Consider the following 19899-nt stretch of genomic DNA (forward strand, 5'->3'; position numbering starts at 1 on the left):
ATAAGCACTACATTTGTATTCCTATGATTCAACAAGCTATATTGCAGCATTGCTCGGCCCCAGAGGAATACATTAAAGAAAGTTACTTATGATATTCACATCATCGCAGCGTAAAGTGTATTTAATCCGCCAGAACGACGCAGTGTCCTCTTCATTTCTTACGAGACTGGGCGATGGCCTCATGCTGACCGAGTATGATGACAGATTGATTGACAGCCGCTTTGTAGACTTGGCTACGTAGGTCACATACGCCCAGGTAGTCTACGAATACGACAAGCGCCATCCACTGATGTTGGTCTACGTAGCCCTATCCAGGCCTACCAGCCTCAACCGCCTAAACCTCACCAACACAATGAGTGACTTCAGATTCCCACATTTCGCCGGCACTATAGACAGACAATTTGTCGACGAAATGACCGAGGCATCCACGATTTCTAACAGCTGTACTATACCTCATACTTTACTACACATGGACCACTCGCCACCGCGATCACGACCGGATCCGATAACAAGTAATGACCAGCGTCTGGTGCTCACTGATCACGGTGATGATGACCTTGTTCAAGAACTGTTAGGAACCCCTTCCATACATGCACGCGGGTTCGTGAAACGTGCGTGCTTTCTCCACGATAACGGAGAAGTATAAGCACTACATATCAGCTTACCGCTTCTGGTGTTGGTAATACACACGTTGCCGTTCGCAGCGCTACCCAACTGTAAACAACTGGTTTATAACACATATGCGGCTCTTCAGTATATATGTGTGCGTATAAAACTTATACAACTCTTTAGCATCGCTTCATAACGTTTCGTTCAGTAAAAAAAATTACGCCACAGTCGCCTTCCTGCCGCATGCTTCGCATAACATCGACTCCCACGGTACGTGGGATCTGCCGAATTTTTTGTTTGCATTTTCTCCTGGATGCTCTTTATTGCATTGGTTACTATTCGTACTTTTTTTTTCGTCCAGCCCGAAGACCTTCCGGTTGTTCCTGGGCCCGGTAATTTGATTGATTGATTGATTGATTGATTGATTGATTGATTGATTGATTGATTGATTGATTGATTGATTGAAAGGAACCTTTTGCGTGCAAGGTATTGGTTTTCTACTTTATATTACATAACTATAACTCAAACTTTCACGATTTAAAATACACCTAGATTTAGGTGCACGTTAAAAAATCCCAGGTGGTCGATATTTCCGGAGCCCTCCACTACGGCGTCTCTCATAATCATATCGTGGTTTTGGGAGGTTAAACCACATTTATTATTATTATTATTATTATTATTATTATTATTATTATTATTATTATTATTATTATTATTATTATTATTATTATTATTATTATTATTATTATTATTATTTAAAATACACCTCAGTCGGTATTTTTCTGATCACATCTTTCTGACGAAGCAATGGTGCAGAAGAATGGACAGGCGCCTGTCCCGTAGGTTTGTGTTCCTTACTTTGTGGTGTGTGTGTTTTTAGCGCTTCACTATGTCATTCATGAAGCAATGGTGGGTTTTATCTATGGATGCAAACACTTCCTCCGACAGAAATACTTATTACATTGTCAGCTCGCGCAATTTAAGACACGAGATCCCCCTCCCCCTTTAACGCAGATAAATGTTATAATTTGCAGGTTTTTGTTTTCTCCTTGCGTGCAAAAGAATCACAGTGAATATATTCGACATATTACGATAAAATTCGAATACATGCTTCGGCAAAGCTGAGCGCCTCAAACTGTCAACGTTAGTAAATTAACGAATAATAAAAAATAAAAAATATAACTTTCATCCATGAGCGCTTACAAGGTCATGTACGGACAACTCTTCACACACCCCTATACCCTCTGTTTATTCAAATCATAGCAATCCTGTGCAATTATGTGCAATCTTGCGCAATCTCGTGCAAAACGCGCCGAACTCAGAGCAATCATGTGTGTAACGATAAACGCGCACTGCACGCAGCATACCATTAAATAGGGCGGGGCGCTGCACCTGTGCCTTCCTCTTCGCTTTGGTCAAAGAACTCCTTCGGTATTTCTAAACAACTGCAAGCGTAAAAATGTTTTGAAAAATGGTTTCCCCACCCAGTCCCGAGCCTGTAATCTGTACTGTCTTCGAAGATGTGCGTTTACGGTGGCATTGCACTGTGTCGACTTTGAAGTCGGTAAGCATGCGCGGAGAAACAGCCGATGTAATGGACCATTCCAAGCTATGCGACCCAAGAAAAAAATATATATAATGGTGGACAAGGCACGATGCAATACGACGGTTTAAGACTAAAGGGGTTGCATAGATGTCCTCCACTCGCTTGAAAGTGAGGCGTCGTAAAGTATTGCTCAAAGAAAATGTTCGATATCCAAGCTTCTGCCTGCCGGTTGAGGTACAACAACGCTTGTCCCATTTTGCTTGAACGCTCCTTTGTTTACAGTTGACCCAACCAGACAAACCTGTTATATAAACGGATGGGTCGTCGATTAAGAAATAGCCTGCGAGCAGTGCAACGCTTCTCGACGAAGGCCACTACGCATTTCGTTTTACGACTGCATTAATAGAGACTAATCGGTGAAGCACATATTTCCCGAGATGCTCGCAAGAACAACGCCGGTTACTGCAAAGAAAGCTCTAAGGAGCATCTAAACAAAGGACACGGCACATTAAGACAAACTACACGGCAGACTCGCTTGCGAGGATGATGTCTTTAGCGTTGGCGCCACTAAAGAATGCACGTTCCATTTTCTGCGCCAATCTGACTTAAGACGCAATTGTTTTCTAATGAATTATAAAGCGCCTTTGAGGGTTCCCATACTCGGCGGAGCGTTTACAAGAGAAACAGCAAGCAAATGCGTTCACGCAACGCACGTCGTTCGAGTGTGGTCATATTGAGCTATAGTTAGAACGGTTACGCCATAGCATTCAACAAAGATATAGGATTGCTCGAGTACATCGCAGATACTGCCCGTTAGACAAAGCTACATGTAGTTGACGGTGATTCCAAGGAAAGCTATCAGTGCTATATGCATCAGATCAGATCAATTAACTTTATTGATTGCCCTGCGAATTGGTGGGATGGGCCTGGATCCTGCCTCGGCTTCGGCCAAGGGTTGCTGGCCCTTGGCGGCTTCCTCGGCTCGCTGGACGGCCCAGAGTTGTTGCTCCAGGTCCGAGCTGAGCAACGCAGACTCCCAGCGCGCGCGGAGGCTGTCGCTGTTTAAGGCTGCATCACAGCTATTGTTTATTATATCTGGACATCCCCATAGTATGTGCTCTAAGGTGGCTCTAGAGTCACAATGTCTACACTTGTCTGTCGTGTATAAGTCTGGGTGTATTACATGCATGATAGCTGGACTCAGGTAGGATCGGGTTTGTAAGTGCCGCCATTCGACAGACTGTTTCTTGCTTAATTTCGGGTGAGGCGGTGGGAATGTACGCCTCTGCAAATAATAAAAAAAATTACACCATCTCCCGCTAAAGGGAACCATGTGGGGATGCGAAGCAGTGCATGGGTCGACTTAAAGTTCTGTTCATCACGGGCACCTCGCCCGATGTTAAGCAAGTGGAGCACACCATGAATTCACTGTAGTTGCTGTTGTTGTTACTCGGCCCGAACTCTTGTTGGAACACGGCACGCGGGTTCATAGCCACGCCACGCGGTAGCACGTGGCTTCATCGCGCGTCTGCAGAATATCGTACCCCGACGCCATCACATGATTGCTGAGAGAGTGTAAGGGGGAGAGGCCACAGCGTCTTACCCAGCCCCTTACACAGGCCCGAACGCGCTAGCGCGTGCCAGCACACATGGTTCCCGAGCGAACGCTCGCCAATGGAAGGGTGACACAGCCCCGAGCAAAAGCTGCTTCGCATCTAAAAAAATCGCGCCAGTTCTACAACGCGAAAACTGTACAAACTGCGGAGCAAAGGTGATGATTCACCTGCCTCTGTTGACGCTCGGCTTGTGTTTATCTGAGTCGAAGCTGCGGGTTCGCCTGTCTTTGTCGGCGCTCGGCTTGCGTCTGAGTTTTCCGAAGCTGAGGGTTACCTCGCATTCGCTGGAATTTCACCTCCGCTTTTCTCTTCCGTAGATCTGCGTCTAATTCCCGGCGCTGGCGTTTTGCTATCGCTTCGCTGGCTCGCACAGAATAATTAGCCCATCGGCGATGCTGTCGTTCACGGGCAAGCAAGCGCTGGCTTTCAAATGTGCAGCCTGCTCGGCGTCCATGGAAGGAAAGGAAAGCTTTATTCGTGATGCAGTGGCGCCCTTTATTGACCTATTTTGGCACTGCCTTGATCGTAGCGTCCTCTTCTGACCCCTTTTGGTGTTGATCTGTAGCGCCTTCTTTTGACCTATTTTTGGTATGTAATTGACGTGTAGCGCCCTCTTTCGACCTATTTTGGTACTTGGAGCGTGACGCCAAGCGACGACATGAGACGAGATGGGACGACAGCCCTGGTCCCTAAAGTTATCCGCACTTAAAACAGAGAGCTGACCAAGTGACTAGCTAACGCTCCGAGGATTACACATACGTAAGTAGCCGAGAAGGTGGACCGGTGAACGGCCATCACCGTAGTAATGCTGGTACAGCAGTAATGCAGCGCTCAAATTCCTTCGATTGTTCTTTATTTCACTTCATACGTTACTACTATACACTCCAAATGAAAACTACAAATAACGCTCCCTATGCTCTTCTTTCCTTCGTTAGAGGCTGGCTTTATACTGTTGTCTAACAAAAAAAAACGGGGCCCTCGAATGACACACCTTCTTTCGTTTACTATAGTACAAGTCATTTCAATGAATGAGGGAAGCAAGGAAAGGAGGGTAGCAGAGAACGGCACAGAGTCGTGTGCAAGAAGCGAGGGCATCGAACATCGGTGGCATCGCATAGGGCATCACATCAGGCTTGATGGCTGTCTGTTGTCTGGAACAGAACGACAACGAATTCGATGCGCCAGCTGGCACAGTAGCTAGCAGAACAGCAGGCTCTGCGATGATGGCGGGGCCCCGCACAGATAAGGGCAAAGTTGTCGGCTGTAACGCCGCCTGCCGCAAATGGGTGTGTGGCTACTTTTTGGTACAGCTTGCACTCCCATTAGTATAATAATCAGAAGCGAAAACTGGTACAACGCTGTCTCGATGACGACAAACAAATAGTCAGGGTGGGATGACAGTTTATTTTCAATACTCTTATTTTTCGGCCAGGGTTGCAGGATTGCTGCGGTAGCTACGTTCTCTCACTGAAATATAAAAATAAATAGTAATCGCTCTACCACATCACTATTTCGTCGTGACGGCCATTTTTAGTGCTAGTCAGCGCTTGTTTGTGTCCCCTTCTCTGGTGTTTTGTCCTGTTTTGCACGGTTACTCAATGAATCATTACCAACTGATCCAGCTTGCCATGCTGCTGCTAAAACAGTAATTGTGGTGAGCACTGTTTCACTCGGCAAGATTGCTTGCGCGCTCTCTGCTCAAGAGAATGGCAACGATGCTGCAAAGTGCAATCTAAGCGGGTGTGCCGACGTCCATCCTTGATAAATACTCTCCGAGACATGCAAGCCAAAGCCCAAACTCGCAGAGTTACTTTTTTTGCTAGAGCGCCATATAAGGAACATGGCGCTGCATTTACGCAAAGCCACTCTCATCGAACTGAGTGGTAGGCTGCTGCGAAGAGCCCGTATCGCGGCGCCCCTGAGATGGGACAGTGGCTCCATATGATGTTTGATTGATTAAAATAAAACAAAATGAGCTAGTTAGTACATAACGTATACGAAGGAAGGAGAAAGAGAGAAAGAAAAGGCAGGGATGGTAACCAGTTCAATATAACCCGTATGCTACCCTGCACAGGGGAAAGGGATGGGGGAGATTAAAAGAAGAGTAAAGAAAAAGAGGGGGGGGCAACAAACAACGTCACAGTCTGGCGATTTGTTCGTGTGTCTTCTTTGTGGTGTCCCTTTCAAGTTTCGCACAGTCATTTTCCTGCATAGTCCGGCAGTCTTGTGCGGTATACGGCATTACTATATCAGTATACGGTCGCTCCCGGACGGCTGTTGTCCTTAAAAATTTTAGCAATGTCATCGTTGCCTTAATTCTCGATGATCACGACGTATAGGATTCTGCAACCGCTATGCCTTCTCAATTAATGTTGTAACAAAAAAAAAACCCCAGGCCTGCGCTGAAACCGCAGCACAGTCTCAGCGAAAGCTGGAAGAGCGGCGTTTCTAAAGCACCGTTGTAAGCTCTCTTGGGGCTACTAATACAAGTACACTAGCAAGGTACCCACTACGCCATAAGTCACAGTTTTTGTGAAGTTCGGAAGCACCTACTAAGCCATTATCCGTCATTCTGCGGAGAAGCGAGGCACCAGCTACACGTTTGTAAGCATTATGTGCACTTTGTTCACGCGACGACTGATGACGATGAAGAATTATGGCTCAACCCTTTGTAATGGGTTGGAAGCTTTAAACGGCCCACCAGTTATGCAATTTGCATTAGGTGACGCCCGGTCGCTATGTCCCTCTCCCGCCATACTGTATAACATACGTTGACTTGGGAGAGAGAGGGGGGGGGGGGGGCGAAGAACTTTACTGAGACCCCGAGAAAATGGATCATGCGCTTATGGGCTTCCTCGGCAACTAATACAAGTGCACTTGCGAGGAACCCACTATGCTATAAATCATTGCAATTTTTGAGAAGTAGGAAAGCAGGCATTATGCCATTTTTCTTCATTCTACGGAGAGCCGTGGTACCTGCTAAACGCATGTAAGGCATTATGCGCACTTTGTTGATGCTGTGCCTGATGACGATGAAGAATTATGGCGGAGCCCTTTGTAATGGGTTCGAAGCATTCAACAACCTTCTCGTTGCGCAATTCGCATTGTGTGACGCCTGATTACACAATTCGCGTTGTGCGACGCTTGGTGTTTATTTTACTCTTCTACCACGCTATATTGTATATGTTAATGTGGTTCCTTCCCGACATGAAGCCTCTATAGGACCTTTTTGCAAAGCAGTTTCAAGCACCGGCATGGCTCAGAGGTTGAATACTGGGCTCCCACGCAGAGGGCCCAGGTTCGAACCTCGTTCCATCCAGGAATTTTTTTCTTATTTCGTTTTTTTTCTTATTTCGAGCGATAGTGGTTACGGACACCGGCGGCGGCGGCGGCGGCGGACAACTACGGCGCCAAAATGGCCGGTGAAATGAGCTCATAACAGCTTTCGCTGTAAAAATGAAGTGGGGTTGGTACAACTCTTGCCTTTACTACCTTCGTGCGCTGCGTACCTTCTTTCTACATCATCGCCATTAACTATTCTTGTATATGTTATGCTATCACATTTTCGCGTTGTAACGCATATCAGTGTTCTGTGCAAACAGTGTTAGTTTACGTGTCAACTCAGGCGTGCAAGTCGACTGAGGCCGATCTCAACGGACTTTATCTGTTTTTTAGCCTTGAGTAATACACATTAGCCTAGTTGGTTTAACCGGTCCATCTTCGCAAAAATGGTACTATATTTTACAACACATAGAAGCACAGGGTGAGATGGCAAAGACGCCTTTTGATTCAATGTGTTGTCTACAAAAGCGTCACCTTTAACGCCTGTCCCGTCTTACCTTCCATGTGCTGCCTAGCATGGTGTTGTGTTTGATAAGATGAACCGGTTTAGCACGAAGCTTTCTTAAAAAGAAACCCGCCGTTCGGTTCGAAGACAGCGAGTTATACCCTTGTTACACAGACCCCCCTATTCACCTAAGAGGGGGGCGCAAAGGCAGCCCCACACAATGACATAATAGGGAGGGGGGCGTTGCGACTCGGGGGGGGGGGGGAGGGGGACGCAATGTCGGCGCCATACATTGACATAATTGGGAGGGGGGCGCTGCGACGAACCTTCGCCCCCCCCCCCCCCTGAAGCGTAACCCTGCGCAAGCCTATGCGTATAGCGACACACCTATATTTACCTACGACGGTAAAATTTACTACATCCGCGTTAGCGCTTCATATCCTCACCGAGTTCACACGAAGCTGCTTCACATCCATCAACGACAGCTAGCCTTTCAAATGAAAGCGATACTTTGCATCCACTAGCACAAGGCGCGCAAAGCTGGTGGTCATTACAAAGCATGACAAGGGCGTAGCCATAAGGAAATGGCTCACAGTGTTTGCCAATACCACCTTTTTCACTGTCCCATCTTTGTCCTCGAACAGGCACGCTTCCGCAAACGGCACTTAAAATCAGTCAACAATCGCAGAAAATGTGAACGCGGAATTATGCGCAGTGCCCCCCCCCCCCCCCCTCTCCTCGCATTCTTAGAGCACTTATAGGTCTCCGAGAAGAGGTCGGCGTACCCTCGTAATACCTCCTCGCCCTGTAACCCTTTCGTTACTCGAAGCCACTTAGTGCTGAAAGAACAGACTTCCCTCTCTCTCCTATTCCTCTACCCTCCAATATCGAGGAGCACACTTGCGCGCGGTCTATTATTACCGCTAATAAGGGCACGCTTTAATAAGGCCCCGCACGGGCACTCCGCACAACCCTGCGGTTTGGTTGGTTTTGCGTTGCGTTCCTTCTTGCCACGTCATCACCAGCACGTAGGCATGTCTATTAGAGAGCACTGCCTGATGGCACAGAAAGCAGGCGCTGGCTTTGCTCTCTCGCCAGTAATAACCCCAGCATGCGGCAGCGCCGCAAAGAGCCAGCGGCGCGTACTACACACTTAACGAGCGCCGCTGTCGCCAACAGTAGAGGTGCCCAGGGTGCCCAGGGGAGGACTGGTACGCAGCGCTTTCGAGAGAGGGCGCGCCCTGGAAACGGTGCTGTAAGCCATCAGACACGCGTCATCCAAATTAGCGCATTCAATCCTGGAAGCCGCCGCCGCAGCAACGACGCCTGCTTTTCGCGGCGTGTTTCGCTAATTAGCCGTAATTGCGAAGAAACTGCGGCCGCACGCAGTTAGACAGTAGCGCCGGAGATTCCGCAGCGTTTGCGTGACCGCAGCCGAGTCGCTGTTTGCTTACTTGGCGGCCAAGCGAGCAAAGCTCGATATTGCCGCGTGCGGTGTGGTATGCGGCTGTTCGGAGTGCTTAGGATATTCAAAGCACTTCGGTGTTTCAGCTATGGCGTGGTAATGCGCTGTTTTTTTTTTTTTTTCACTTCTCTGTCCGTAAACACGAAGCAAGTCACGCCATTAAGTAACATGCGGTCGCGATCGGGACGGCTAAAATTAGAGCAGGCCCTCATCATCGTGAGGTTCCCAATTAACACGGTATAAGGTTTTGATATACGCGATGTTTGGTCGAAAGTATACACCAAGTTATTTTCTATTGCATTCGCGTTTAAAGCTAGCATACATAGTCCTGACCAACGCTATTAACTGTCGCTGGGGTCGGCACGATACTGCGGTTTTAGTGAAGTCACAGCTGATCGCGAGCGAACAATGGCGGCAAGTATGGCTTAAGGAGAGGGCATACGCTATCGTGGTCATTCGTTATATATACAGCTCACCTTCAGCCCATCACCAAACATGGTTGCCCTTTATAAGCGACCAGAACTGCGGTCTGTATAGAAACCTGCGAGGACGGTCCAAGAATTTTTTAACCTCCTTGGGACGGTCGTAGTGATGCAGAACTATCGGTAAATTGACTATCGATAGCATCGATAGTTTTCTTGAAACTATTGATAGTGTAGACAAACCATCGATAGTACTACTATCGACAAACTATCGATAGCGCAATAGGTTGTACCATGGTTAATATTACTAGCGATATTACTGCCATGCGTGTTTATTGCTTTGTTTTGGTTTATTCGGGTTTCACCCACAAAGACTCTTAGCAACGCTTCACGCTGACCGCGCCGTAATGTTGGAGAAGCTTCACGATTCTTTGAGATCATTTATTAAGATTACGCGCCGGACACGAATACTCAAGTTTATTCGAGAGCTCAATGCGAGCACCACCGATAAAGCTGGAAGGTTCGATGACTGATGTATAAAAGTCGACGCGTTCCACCGATGATAAGATTACTCGGCGGCCGACGACTGTTCTCGCCGCTATCAGTGCGCAGCGTGTATCGCTTGTCTATGGCGTTTGATTTTCCGGGCACAAGATCGCCCAAATAAAGAGCTTCGCATTTCCCAGTCTTGCTGCAGCATTTTTCACCGTCACAACCACGTGACACTACTATCGATACTGGTGTGAATGATAATGATGCTGTTGGTGGCCGGCCAAATTGCCAAAATATTTGCGATAGCGTGCTATCAGCTTCGCTTAATTTATGAGCAGTTTTTGGCGAAATAAATAAATTATTTCAGCAGTCAAAATTGCCGAATATATCCGCCAATGAAGTCACATCCAAAAGCAACTAGTAACACCTTATAATACACCAACCCAGTTCATGATATTTTTTTTATTTTGAAATCATAAAATGCAATATAAATTTGAAGCCGTGCAGTTCCACCACATGTAACGCCTTCCTTTCCGCTACAGCCACTACAGCTGAACAGTTTGACTTTATGATCATGTGCTCAGGTGAAGAACACAAGCATGTCAACTTTCTTGCCCTTCAGCCTGCTCCTCCGTCTCCCCTATGTACCACGCGCGCAGGGAACGAAGTTTATTCTGCAATGAGTTCGTGCTGTTGATTTTATACTATCGATAGTACCATCGAAGTTTTTACTATCGATAGCGCTATCGATAGTATTTTTACCATCGATAGTTCGATAGTGAATAAGCTATCGATAGTACCGCTAGTACCATCGACAGTTCTGCATCACTAGGACGGTGACGTTATCAAAAGCACCGGAGGTAAGCGGATCACTTATGCGACAAATGGAAACCGGCTGTTTTGGCGTGTACTTGGTCTGCTATCGAATGAGACGAAGGGGTAGGCCAGAAAATGGCAACTAGAGACAGAGAGGCAAAGGAAAGGCAGGGAGGTTAACCAGGTTGCACCCGGATTGCTACCCTACACGGGAAGAGGAGGGGGAAAGGGAGAAAAACGTGGTTGATTCCTCCGTCATAGGAATAGGTATAGCACGAAAGTGAAACGTGTCCTCGTAGAAGTAGTTGAATGTTTATTATACATTGATATACGAGAGCTTGCAGAATATCTATTGGTGTTTGGCAGCTATAGTACTTAACAGAACTGCAAATTGGGCTAGATGGTGAGGATTCATTGTGGGCGAAGTGCAAAAAACGTAGACGGAAAAGAAGAGAACGACACAGGACAGGCCTGTGTCGTTCTCTTCTTTTCCGTCTACGTTTCTTGCGCTTCGCCCACAATGAGTTGTAGTACCACTTGATGTGGACGCACCCCCATTGACGCCTGGTGGCACATCTCCATCCCGACGACTAACGCCCATAAACATGATTAAACCTCTGTTGTAGCTGTAGTAGTTAACGTACACCTGGACACACCATACGGTGAATCCCGCGCAAAGATGGCTTCAACACGCACATAATAAACACTAACTCGACACGAACTCTTTCAAAGCATCGTCATTTGAGGAGAGAAATGGCAAGGTGTGCGCTCCCTAGTAATCGTTGCCAGTGCACTCAAAGCTGTAGGCGGCGGCAGTGGCGTAGACAGGGGGTGGCACCCATGCCCCCCCTCCCCCCTCCCCCGAATTTCTTTTTTAGATGCGAAGCATCTTATGGCGGAGTTCAAACAGTGTGCGGCGTGACCACCCTTACTGCGCATGCGCAAACCCTCTCCACGCACCTCCATTCCCCCTCTTCGTTTAGATAAAAGGCCCGCGTTAGGTCGTACACACGTTCGGTCACTGCGCCGACTGCGCCGGTGTCATGAGTTCCAACGTCAACGTCGGCGCCAGTTGCAGCAATATCTTAACGCCTGCCGAGATCGCGGAGCAGCGGAAGGCTCGACGCGCCGAAGCGCAACGTAAACGTCGGCAAGCGGACCCCGAGCTCTGGGCTAGGGAAGCCCAGCGCAAACGGCAACGTCGGCGGGAAACTGCTACGGATGAAACGCGGGCTCGACATGCCGAAACGCAACGGCAGCGTCGGCAAGCAAACCCCGCCGTACGCAACGCCGACGTCGAAGCCAAGCGTCAGCGTCGAGCCAACGCGTCGGCTGCGGACAGACGACGCGAGTCCGACGCCCGTGCAGAACGCCTCGCTAGACAACTTAACGCCCGGGCTTCGACGGTGCTGACACCCGGTTTCAGCGCGGATTCCTCAACTGGAGCTTCGGGCACAGCTGCAACGCGTGCGACCGACTTTGGTTCGATAACAATCTGACCGAGGTCGGCAGCATGCGCAACGAACGCCAACGGAACGCGATCGTGCAAGTGCTCCGGCTTCGCATCGCCTCGTGGTCCCCTCTAGCGGGAGATGGTGTAGTTTCTTTTTTTTTTTTTTGCCATGGCATACAGAGCCTAAAATAACACTCTACCACAATCTACTTGCCCGGCCCCCACTTCAGATCAAAGAGATGCCCCCTCTCCCTTAGAAAAAATTCTGCCTACACCCCTAGGTGGCGGAGGAACACCGTTAGTCCATTTGGAAGCGGCCCTACGTTGAGCGGGCCATTACTCGTGGCCTCCGAGACTGGCTCCGGCAACGCGCCGTTGCGAGTGTTGCTCACGCCGTTCCGTTCGCACGGGGAAAGCTCAGTCAGAGAAAGCGGTGTGTATAGTGAAATAGCCTATATTCTAATTCACTATAGCGGTGTGACAGCCAGAAAAGCACCGGTTATTGGACGCTGAGCTTCTTTACTGAGCTTGAGCTAAGGTCGCCATCCCGCGGAATGTTAAAGAGTTAACAGAAAAATCACACTACGGCCGGGCTAGAAACGCGACGGGAAACGCGACGCGCGTCGTGTGTCCCCTCGAGTCTGGCCGTGATTTCTCACGCTTCGAGCGGGGAACGCGGTGTGACAGTCAGACGAGCGTCGCAGAACTATTTTTTAATATGGATGGATGCTATGAGATAGTCTTGAGCTAAAGCCGCCACCTAGCGGTGTAAGTCGTGGACAAAATTACACTTCTTTTGGAAACGTGCCGAATGGGACACATGCGTTTCGCCGGAGTCTGGGCTCTCTCGCGAACAATAGATGACGTCACTACTACGTCACTCACGTGTGACGTCACTTGAAGACTTTTTTTCCCTAAGTTAGTTTTGACTTTTCCCCGTGTCGCCACGGAGTGCCTAGTATGTCACGTGCTTCATGAATTTCGTCCCTAATGTCCTAGTGGTGTCATCTTCACCACCGCTACCATACCTCCGCCGGCGCTGTCTCCGCGCACGTGTCACGAAGTGTCGTCGGTGTCGTCAAGTAGCCGCAAAAGTCAATACTCCCATGAAATGCGACGTTTGTGGCGTTGGCCTGTCTTCACTGGAAAAAAGTGGAGCACCACATCGCAGCGCACAAATTCGCCGCCGACTACGTGCAGCAGGCGTTCCACAAAGATAAAGGTGAGTACCCATCCTGTTTTCAGTTTATAGTTGTTGGAAAAGACAGTGTCAGTGCATTTTTATCATCTTTTGTGGTGAGGCTGTACAGCACATGACCGCTTCCACGTGCATTCACTGTGCCAGCTAGTTATAATTCGCATGTGCTTGTCGCGTAGAAAAAAAAAAGAAAACAAGTATGCACAGAGGCACTAATTTTCACAATTTGCTCGATCACACTGAAAGTACTGCCGCTTGCGTCGCTTTTTTGTTTTCCCTCTAAAAACAAAGCAGAGCAAATATGTCCGGTGGATACATGATGTGTTGAAACAGGTGAGCGCACAAGACAGGGACAGTGAAAACGACACATAGAGCGCTACTTCCAACTAACATTTAATGCACTACACTCATCACGTGGTAACATCGAGTGCTTCAGAACAAGACTATCAAAAAAAAAATTTAATATTTTTTCTTCCTTACGCTTTTTTTTTCTTGCTAAAGATTACAGGCGGTAACGTGCCTATGGAAACAGGGCGACAAAGCGAAAAAACCCTTGATACCATACAGAAGTTTTTGACCGAGCTCATGAATGCGTTATCAACGGCAAAAACGGCTGTGTGATAAATGCGACATGAGATGAACATGGGTTTTAACAAAAAGCGGGTCATCCAAATGAAGGAACAATGATGCGGCTGAACAAAGGAGGCTGTAAAAAGGTATTAAAAATGGCCTTGAAAAGGTTAATACTTAAAAAGTGAGAACAACAATAAAAGTTTTGCAAAAACGCAGACTCTTTCTTCGTGAGTGACACAGAGGGCATGCTGACACAGCTGGGTCCGAGCTGTTCTGCACATGATGCATCATATATTTCTCGAGCTATGACAGCCTGGTCAAGAAAGGGGGTACAACCGCAAGCTGCACAGTGTAAGGCCATGTTGCCGTCAGACTTTTAAATTGTTGGCGTGTTCACGCAAGCGATCGTTAATACATTGGCCAGTTTAGCCGATGTAAACACATCCACAAGAGAGCGGAATCTTATACACGATGCCGCATTTGCAAGACAAAAACCGCGTGGTGTGCTTCTTGCAGCATGTCAGGCCTTTCACTGTTCACGTTTACACGCTTGCACAGGCCTCCAAAGTTTGTTGTGGGCGGTAAACACTACACTGACTCCTGCGCACCCTGCAGCCTTCTTAATCCTATGTGACACTTGGTGCACGTATGGGATAACAGCAGTTTTTGTCCCATCTCTGTTTTTTGGAGGCACATTACTGGTTTTCTTGAGTCTGTGCAACAAGGTCTCCGCAAGGTCACGCAAAACTCTGGAAAACGTGTGCTCTCGAAGAAAGATTTTGTGTTTTTGCAAAACCTGTTGACTTTTATTGTTCTTACTTTTTAAGTTTTAACCTTTTAAAGGCTTTTTTTAATACCTTTTGATGACCTCCGCTGTTAAGCCGTATACTTTGTTTCTTCATTTGTATGACCCATTTTTGTTAAAACCCATGTTCATCTCATGTCACATTTATCACCCAGTCGTTTTTGCCGTTGATAGCACATTCGTAAGCTCGGTCAAAAACTTATGCTTCAGAAGTTTTTCAGAAAGAATATTAGTGCACTGAATGAGATGAAGGGTAACTGAAGGACTTAATTTATTTTGTGAAGCAGAGAGAGTGAGGGAGCAAAATAAAACATTTAACATTAATCTATCAGGGGCGTAGCCAGAAATTTTTTTCGGGGGGGGGGTTCAACCATACTTTATGTATGTTCGTGCGTGTGTTTGTATGTGTGCGTGCCTATATACGCAAGCAAAATTGAAAAAATTTCGGGGGGGGGGGGGTTGAACCCCCCAACCCCCCCCCCCTTGGCTACGCCCCTGTAATCTATGTCTAAGGCCTTTGAACTATTTTCGTTGGTTTAATGTCTCTCTCTGATACTATGTTGTATTTGTATTACAGAATTCAGTGAATGGAAAGCTCAGGAAGAGGCGAACTGTTGGTTTGTTCTTCACACGGCTCCCAAAAAGCTGGCCAGTGGGGAAACGAGGAGCCACTACTACTCTAATAGATCAGGAGTGGCTAGGCCAAAGGAAGGTCATGGTAATCGTCGAGAAAAAAAGTCAGGGTACCTGCAAGTCCGGTAAGATATGTCTCATTTATTACTGTGACGAAGAAGGAGAACACTCAGAGCCCGGCACCTGAAGGTATCACCATAAATGTAAGGCACCAAAGAAAGCATTATGGCCATAAAGCAGAAATTCAGCACTTGAGGATGAGTGACAAAGAAAAGGCCAACGGGGTTAACCAACGTAGCAGAGGACCTGGAGCGTGGTGTGCCCATGAAAACCATATTGAATAATATAAGAACATCTGTTGGGGGCATGTAAGCTGAGGCCAGCACATTTGGCAGAACGCATAACTCTGCATAACATCAAACGGCAGTTTCACATTGCTGCTCCTGAACAGTGTCACACCAATGATGCTGTCAGTGTAGATATGTGGGTGAAAGCAATGTAAGACAAAGGTGAAACACTTGTCTGTCTGTATAAGGCACAAGGTGCAGTGGACCCAACTGGTACTTTTGTTGCAACAGATTTTGCCCTTGCTTTGATGACAGAGCCACAAAAAGAGCTGTTAGAAGAATTGGGCACGGGCAGTGTGTCTTGACTCAACACATGGAACTACAGGGTAACAGTTTGAGCTGACCACTCTTCTAGTGCTAGATGAAGTGGGATAAGGTATACCTATAGCCTATTTCATCTGCAACAGGATGAATGAGGAAAACTTGGCAGCTTTTTCAGGTCTCTTGAGTGTGCCATCAACGAAAAAGTGGCTGCTAAGACATTTATGTCTGATGACGCCTCACAATTTTACAAGGCATGGTCGTCAGTTATGGGTGTCCCTCAGCAGAAACTTCTCAGCACCTGGCATGTGGATAGGAATTGGCAGAAGAAGTTACATGAGTTTGTAGAAAAACAACTGAGGCCAGACGTGTACCACAACGTGCGACTCCTTTTAGAGTTCCTTGACCAGCAAGAATTTGAAAAGTATCTGTATCTTCAATCATTCCTTGACACTGAGGAAGAAAAACTGAGGGATTTTCTGAAGTACTTCAAGGACAACTATGCAGTTAGACCTCAAGAGCGGGCCTACTGCTTTAGGACGAGGGCAGGTATCAACACCAACATGCACCTTGAGAGCATGCACAGGACGATGAAGCACAGCATGCTGGAGGGAAAGAAGAATAAGCGTGTTGATAAACTAATTTCTGCACTCATGGACTTGACATATCATTTTTGATGAAGAGGGCAATCCAGATGATCAAAGGGCAAGAAGTTGAGTGCAGTTGAAAGGTACCACAGATCTGGCACTGAAATGGCAGGTTGTGCCAAATTAAACGAAGACAGCACGTGGACTGTGCCATCTCAGTCTGCTAAAGGGCACTCTTATACAGTGACAAAAGTCGGGGATGCTGCTTGCTGTCCCTTGAGATGCAATGAATGTGCAGTGTGTGCGCACCTGATACACTTCAAAGTGTGCAAGCACATTCACTGTGTGGTCATTGCTAACACATTGTCAAGCACTGACAATAACGACTATGAGAGCCCACCTGAAACAGTAACTGAAACGAGTCGGGCATTGCACATAGTGCAAAGCATTGCAAAGGTGGAGGCGGCCACAACAGTGCCGAGCCAAAAGTCATGGATCGATCTCGGCCGCGGCGGTCACATTTCGATGGAGGCGAAATGGTAGAAGCCCGTGTACGTACGATGGCAGTGCACGTTAAAGAACACCAGATGGTCTATAGAACACTAGATGGTCAAAATTTCCGGAGCCCTCGACTACAGCGTGCCTTTACCTACCTCGTGGTTTTGGCACGTAAAACCCCAGAAATTATTATTATTATTGCCAATGATGACCACATGCCTCAACAAATATGAAAAGTACTATGTGTTGATGTTGGCACTGGACCGAGGTTTCCACTAAATATAAAATTTAAGTCACTCATATGTCTCATCTGCTCTATCTGACACAACTGCTGCTGTAATTAATAATTGACTGGAATGCAAAGTGTTCGATTGGTGAATGTGCTGACCTGCCCATTTCTCACTTATGATTTCTCATTTCAGATATTGTATTACTGATTGTAGAGGTGTTAAATGACATTGATTTCCCAAAGCTATGGAGGAACCAAACCAGCATTTTAATAAAGCCTTATTGTCAAAGCTTAACCTGGTTGTGTCTTCCTGTGTTGATAATGCATACTTGTGCACGCGGTTTCTGCACTACATTCATTACAGTAATGCAATGCAGTTTCATTTCAAGCCACGAGGACAGAGTCAGAATCGATTTAGATCTGTTTCTTTCTTTATGAATGCTTAGATTATTATTATTATTGTTGTTATTATTATTATTATTATTATTATTATTATTATTATTATTATTATTATTATTATTATTATTATTATTATTGCAGCGGTATTTGCACACGTTTTCTGGCTACGGCGCGAATCCTTTATTACAGAGGAGAGCTCGATCAACATCGACATCGTCTGCAATGGCGGATTGTTTATTTGCAATTTGCAGCGTTTGCGCGATGTAAATTGTTCTTTCGCTAGTTTCTTGTACGCGGTAATGTTAACATTAACGCTCGCTATCGAGTTTAGGGTATGTTTTCTCACACGTGAAGGTGTGGTGCCTTTTTCACCCGTGGATATTCGTACTCGACTCCGCTCGCCTACCACAGCAGGTGAGGTCATTGGTAAGATACACGTTCCGATGCAACTTCCAATTCAACATTGTGCTTTGTATGAGTGTCATGCTCTGCGCTTTCGACTCTTTGATCGTTAACTTGCGCTAGATGTGGTATCGAGCCAGTCGAGCTCTGAAAATTCATTTCCGATGATCGGGACACGATCTTGAACGTGCATGAACGCGCGGGTACCACACAAAATATAAGCTAAAGCTGTGCAGCAAATTCAGATGTACTAGGTATTGCCGCGAACAAATATTGCTTTGCTAATGGGCGTCGATGACTGCCCAGCCCCCCCCCCCCCTCTTTTTTTTTGTACATACATGTAAACCGTGATTTCAATTTGACAGCTTTGCTTTGAAGGCGCTTTTAGTGCTATAATGGAAGCGATAGCTTGCTTTTGATGACCTCTGCGCTGTCAGTGCATCAGGACATTGCATTATTGATAAGACAGAATTGTTCACGTCCAACACCCCTCGCAACGTAAAGCTTTTGAAAATTCTTGCGCTACACTTGCTCGTTTTCACGAAAGGGGGTGGTTTTGGAAGAGTTCAAGCACCCTTGACCTAAAGACGCTGATTTCTTCTTATCAGTGCTAGAGTTACTGACTACGCTACCTAAAGGTAGCATATGCAGTAACTAATCAGTGCCTGCCAGCAGCGCACCAATTGAGGGTGTGTTCTGCATAACTTCGTGCAAAAAAAAAGAAAAAAAATCAGAATTAAACGCACAGTAGAACTTGCTACAACTGAGCTGCAAGTCGGGTTGAACTTTCGACTCAAGTGCGAGCTTTCATTCGACTACATTAAACCCTTTCAGACGCGATCTATGAAGAACTGCCTGTAATTCGTCAGAGTTGCACATCTCAAGGGACTCGACGTTGCAACAAAAATATTGTCATGTATGTGCTTTATAGTAACTAATCTTGATTAAACTGCAATTGCATTGAACCTGAAGTCATTCATGTTCTGCTTTTTGCAAAAATAGAATGAAATCTCAGGCTAGAAATATAGTACTAATTTTTCTTTTTTTGGTTATGATCAATTCGAGCAAAGAACTTTTTAGGTGACTTGGAAAAGCGGAACATCAAACATGGTAGTGCCTTCTGCTAATTGACTATATTTAACAGTACACTGCAAAATGAAGTTGAAAACAGATCTATTATACAGGAGGTTCAATTTATCCACTCTTAAATGTATCTTGTTCCTTCTTAGCCACTAGTCAACACGACTAGCAAAAACATGTGATGTAGACAGTTGTATACAAAGCGTCTCAAACAGTTATAGAAAGAATGGTGTGCTAAAAGCTGCAGCAAGACAGAGTACGACTTTGCGAAACTGCAGTCGTAAGTGCCGCCGCTTTAGGTTTACAGGTTGATCCATCCATGGCTTGGATGTAGACCATACTTAGAAACTAACTCGGATGATACCGTTGTCACATGGTGCACTGCTGATCGCAATTAAGCCCAATCAGGGTCAAATTTCTCAACAGTTGATTGACTCGTTTCTGCAACTTGCATACAGTAAATAATCACAGTAGAGAAATTCTACCCAGTCAGGTCCCATCGTGATCAAAATTGACAGTATGACACCCATAATACATATTTGTCTGGGAGGCCAACTTTTGGATATACAGGTCTTACTAGAAAAGAAAAACTAGATACATTGTTCGATAGCAGCCTATTAACATGTTGGCTCACGCACATTTCAAGCACATTCAAGACGTGGCATGAAACTCTTGCTAAAC

The sequence above is a fragment of the Rhipicephalus sanguineus genome, chromosome 9 (assembly GCF_013339695.2).
Source record: "Rhipicephalus sanguineus isolate Rsan-2018 chromosome 9, BIME_Rsan_1.4, whole genome shotgun sequence".
NCBI classification, from domain to species: domain Eukaryota; kingdom Metazoa; phylum Arthropoda; class Arachnida; order Ixodida; family Ixodidae; genus Rhipicephalus; species Rhipicephalus sanguineus.